The sequence below is a fragment of the Triticum aestivum genome, chromosome 4A (assembly GCF_018294505.1).
Source record: "Triticum aestivum cultivar Chinese Spring chromosome 4A, IWGSC CS RefSeq v2.1, whole genome shotgun sequence".
In the NCBI taxonomy this organism is placed as follows: domain Eukaryota; kingdom Viridiplantae; phylum Streptophyta; class Magnoliopsida; order Poales; family Poaceae; genus Triticum; species Triticum aestivum.
In genome coordinates, this window is record NC_057803.1 from 594387701 (window position 1) to 594393700 (window position 6000).

The following is a 6000-nucleotide window of genomic DNA, read 5'->3' on the forward strand; positions in this document are numbered from 1 at the left end:
TTCCATTGTATTATAAAAATAATGTGACAAGGTTTGCCTTTAGGATGTTTACATTTGCTTGATGGTTTGTACGGTGCAGGACAGAAACTTTGGCTGTAGTGCACGATTTTACATTTTTAGCTGGAACGTCAAATGGTTCTGATTCTTTTTGCACTGTCTTCCTATAATTTTTTTATTTTTCCTAATTTTGGTAGAAATTTTCAAGTATCAGAAGTATGGTGAATGTTTAGATTATTCCAGACTATTCTGTTTTAGACAGATTCTGTTTTTGATGCATAGTTTGCTTATTTTGATGAAACTATCAATTTATATTAGTGGATTAAGCCATGAAAAAGTTATATTACAGTAGACATAATGCAAAAACAAAATATGAATTGGTTTGCAACAGTACTTATAGTGGTGATTTGCTTTATTATACTAACGGATCTTACTGAGTTTTCTGTTGAAGTTTTGTGTGGATGAAGTGTTGGATGATCGAGAAGGTCTCGATGTGAGAAGAAGGAAGAGAGGCAAGAGCTCAAGCTTGGGGATGCCCGAGGCACCCCAAGTAAATATTCAAGGAGACTCAAGCGTCTAAGCTTGGGGATGCTGGGGAGGCATCCCCTCTTTCTTCAACAAGTATCGGTATGTTTTCGGATTCGTTTCGTTCATGCGATATGTGCAATCTTGGAGCGTCTTTGCATTTAGTTTTCATTTTCTTTTTATGCACCATGCTGGTATGAGATAGTCCTTGGTTGATTTATAGAATGCTCTTTGCACTTCACTTATATCTTTTGAGTATGGCTTTATAGAATGCTTCATGTGCTTCACTTATATCATTTGAAGTTTGGATTGCCTGTTTCTCTTCACTTAGACAACCGCCATTTGTAGAATGCTCTTTTGCTTCACTTATATTTGTTAGAGCGTGGGCATATCTTTTGTAGAAAGAATTAAACTCTCTTGCTTCACTTATATCTATTTAGAGAGATGACAGGAATTGGTCATTCACATGGTTAGTCATAAAATCCTACATAAAACTTGTAGATCACTGAATATGATATGTTTGATTCCTTGCAATAGTTTTGCGATATAAAGATGGTGATATTAGAGTCATGCTAGTTGAGTAATTGTGAAATTGAGAAATAGTTGTGTTGAGGCTTGCAAGTCCCGTAGCATGCACGTATGGTGAACCGTTATGTAACGAAGTCGGAGCATGAGGTGTTTATTGATTGTCTTCCTTATGAGTGGCGGCCGGGGATGAGCGATGGTCTTTTCCTACCAATCTATCCCCCTAGGAGCATGCACGTAGTACTTTGTTTCGATGACTAATAGATTTTTGCAATAAGTATGTGAGTTCTTTATGACTAATGTTGAGTCCATGGATTATATGCATTCTCACCCTTCCACCATTAGTAGCCTCTCTAGTACCGCACAACTTTCGCCGGTACCATAAACCCACCATATACCTTCCTCAAAACAGCCACCATACCTACCTATCATGGCATTTCCATAGCCATTCTAAGATATATTGCCATGCAACTTCCATCATCATCATATACATGACTTGAGCATTCATTGTCATATTGCTTTGCATGATCGTAAGATAGCTAGCATGATGTTTTCATGGCTTGTCCATTTTTTGATGTCATTGCTACGCTAGATCATTGCACATCCCGGTACACCGCCGGAGGCATTCATATAGAGTCATATATTTGTTCTAGTATCGAGTTGTAATATTGAGTTGTAAGTAAATAAAAGTGTGATGATCATTATTATTAGAGCATTGCCCCAGTGAGGAAAGGATGATGGAGACTATGATTCCCCCTAGGGATGAGACTCCGGACGAAAAAAAAGAGAAAGGCCAAAAAAAGAGAAGGCCCAAAAAAAGAGAGAAAAAGAGAGAAGGGGCAATGTTACTATCCTTTTACCACACTTGTGCTTCAAAGTAGCACCATGTTCTTCATATAGAGAGTCTCTTGAGTTATCACTTTCATATACTAGTGGGAATTTTCATTATAGAACTTGGCTTGTATATTCCAATGATGAGCTTTCTCAAATGCTCTAGGTCTTCATGAGCAAGCAAGTTGGATGCACACCCACTTAGTTTCAGTTTGAGCTTTCATATACTTATAAGCTCTAGTGCATCCGTTGCATGGCAATCCCTACTCCTCACATTGATATCTATTAATGGGCATCTCCATAGCCCGTTGATACGCCTAGTTGATGTGAGACTTTCTCCTTTTTGTCTTCCACATAACCCCACCATCATATTCTATTCCACCTATAGTGCTATGTCCATGGCTCACGCTCATGTATTGCGTGAAAGTTGAAAAGGTTTGAGAACGTCAAAAGTATGAAACAATTTCTTGGCTTGTCATCGGGGTTGTGCATGATGTGAATGCTTTGTGTGGTGAAGATGGAGCATAGCCAGACTATATGATTTTGTAGGGATGAGCTTTCTTTGGCTATGTTATTTCAATAAGACATGATTGCTTTATTAGTGGGCTTGAAGTATTATTGTTTTTATGTCAAATGATAGACTATTGCTTTGAATCACTCGTGTCTTAATATTCATGCCATGATTAGACATATGATCAAGATTATGCTAGGTAGCATTCCACATCAAAAATTATCTTTTTTTATCATTTACCTACTCGAGGACGAGCAGGAATTAAGCTTGGGGATGTTGATACGTCTCCGTCGTATCTATAATTTTTGATTGTTCCATGCCAATATTATTGAACTTTCATATACTTTTTGGCAACTTTTTATATTATTTTTGGGACTAACATATTGATCCAGTGCCCAGTGCCAGTTCCTGTCTGTTGCATGTTTTTGGTTTCGCAGAATATCCATATCAAACGGAGTCCAAACGGGATAAAAACGGACGGAGCTTATTTTTGGAAAATATGGAAAATTCGGAAGGAAAATCAACGCGAACCAGTGCCCGAGGTGGTCACGAGGCAGGGGGGCGCCCCCCTTAGGGCGCGCCCCTACCCTCGTGAGCCCACCGTAAGGCGGTTGACGCTCTTCTTTTGCCGCAAGAAACCTAATATTCGGAAAAAAAATCACAGCGAAGGTTTCAGGCCAATCGGAGTTACGGATCTCCACATATATACGAAACGGTGAAACAGAGCCAAAACAGAACGCAGAACCAGAGAGAAACAGAGAGATAGATCCAATCTCTTAGGGGCTCTCGCCCCTCCCATGCCATGTAGACCAAGGACCAGAGGGGAAACCCTTCTCCCATCTAGGGAGGAGGTCAAGGAAGAAGAGGAAGAAGGGGGCCCCTCTCCCCCTCTCCTCCGGTGGCGCCGGAACGCCGCCGTGGCCATCATCATCATCACCGCGATCTTCACCAACACCTCCGTCATCTTCACCAACATCTCCACCACCTTCCCCCTTCTATCTACAGCGGTCCACTCTCCCGCAACCCGCTGTACCCTCTACTTGAACATGGTGCTTTATGCTTCATATTATTATCCAATGATGTGTTGCCATCCTATGATGTCTGAGTAGATTTTCGTTGTCCTATCGGTGGTTGATGAATTGCTATGATTGATTTAATTTGCTTGTGGTTATGTTGCTGTCCTTTGGTGCCCATCATATGAGCGCGCGCGTGGATCACACCATAGGGTTAGTTGTATGTTGATAGGAGTATGTATTGGAGGGCAAGAGTGACAGAAGCTTCAACCTAGCATAGAAATTGATGCATACGGGATTGAAGGGGGACCAATATATCTTAATGCTATGGTTGGGTTTTACCTTAATAAACATTAGTAGTTGCGGATGCTTGCTAATAGTTCCAATCATAAGTGCATAGAATTCCAAGTAAGGGATGACATGCTAGCAGTGGCCTCTCCCACATAATACTTGCTATCGGTCTAGTAAAGTAGTCAATTGCTTAAGGGACAATTTCGCAACTCCTACCACCACTTTTCCATACTCGCTATATTTACTTTAGTTGCTTCTTTACCTTAACAGCCCCTAGTTTTATTTTCGTGCTCTTTACTTTCTTGCAAGCCTTTCTGAAAACACCTACAAAGTACTTCTAGTTTCATACTTGTTCTAGGTAAAGCGAACGTCAAGCGTGCGTAGAGTTGTATCGGTGGTCGATAGAACTTGAGGGAATATTTGTTTTACCTTTAGCTCCTCGTTGGGTTCGGCACTCTTACTTATCGAAAACGGTTGCGATCCCCTATACTTGTGGGTTATCAGGCGGCCCCCTCCCTAGTCCAATTCGGACCAGCCCATGGGGAGGGGTGCGGCCACCCTTTGAGGCCTTTCTCTCCTTTCCCGTATGGCCCATTAAGGCCCAATACGAATTCCCGTAACTCCCCGGTACTCCCGAAAATACCCGAATCACTCGGAACCTTTCCGATGTCCGAATATAATCGTCCAATATATCGATTTTTACGTCTCGACCATTTCGAGACTCCTCGTCATGTCCCCGATCTCATCCAGGACTCCGAACTCCTTCGGTACATCAAAACACATAAACTCATAATATAACTCTCATCGAACTTTAAGCGTGCGGACCCTACAGGTTCGAGAACTATGTAGACATGACCGAGACACGTCTCCGGTCAATAACCAATAGCGGAACCTGGATGCTCATATTGGCTCCTACATATTCTACGAAGATCTTTATCGGTCAAACCGCATAACAACATACGTCATTCCCTTTATCATCGGTATATGTTACTTGCCCGAGATTCGATCGTCGGTATCTCAATACCTAGTTCAATCTCGTTATCGGCAAGTCTCTTTACTCATTCTATAATACATCATTCCGCAACTAACTCATTAGTTGCAATGCTTGCAAGGCTTTAAGTGATGTGCATTACCGAGTGGGCCCAGAGATACCTCTCCGACAATCGGAGTGACAAATCCTAATCTCGAAATATGCCAACCCAACAAGTACCTTCAGAGACACCTGTAGAGCACCTTTATAATCACCCAGTTATGTTGTGACGTTTGGTAGCACACAAAGTGTTCCTCCGGTAAACGGGAGCTGCATAATCTCATAGTCATAGGAACATGTATAAGTCATGAAGAAAGCAATAGCAACAAACTAAACGATCAAGTGCTAAGCTAACGGAATGGGTCAAGTCAATCACATCGTTCTCCTAATGATGTGATCCCGTTAATCAAATGACAACTCATGTCTATGGTTAGGAAACATAACCATCTTTGATCAACGAGCTAGTCAAGTAGAGGCATACTAGTGACACTCTGTTTGTCTATGTATTCACACATGTATTATGTTTCCGGTTAATACAATTCTAGCATGAATAATAAAAATGTATCATGATATAAGGAAATAAATAATAACTTTATTATTGCCTCTAGGGCATATTTCCTTCATAATGTACGCTCCATCCCGATATGCAAGGACGACGAGGTGCAGGTCGTGTGCAACACCTAGATCTCTTGCCCATTACCCTCTCGACGGAGCTGCGTCACAAGTACAATGGATGCTCCATCCCGATCCTCAAGGACGACGAGGTGCAGGTCGTGTGCAACACCTAGTGCTCTTGCCCATGATCCTCTCGACGGACCTGCATCACAAGTACAATGTACGCTCCATCCCGAACCGCAAAGACGACGAGGTGCAGGTCGTGTGCAGCACCTAGCTACTGCTCTTTCCCATGACCCACTCGACGGAGCTACATCACAAGTACAATGAACGCTCCATCCTGATCCGCAAGGACGCCGAAGTGCAGGTCATGTGCAGCACCTAGTGCTCAAGCCCACAACCCTCGCATCGGAGCTGCGTCACAAATACAGCATCTATTCCGAGTAGAGAATCAAGATTCAATCAGAACTAAAAGGTCTGATAGCAAAGCAACCATGTTGAACGGAAAAACCAAGTTCGGATAAATCCAGCAAGGTCCAGAACCATGAACGGAAGTACTCGAGCGCCAGGCCCGAAGGAGTTTAACGGTTACAAAACCATTCGACATTCCGAGGCAAATAAAAGTGAGGCTTAAAGTTTGTTCACTCGGCAGGAGGAGGGCT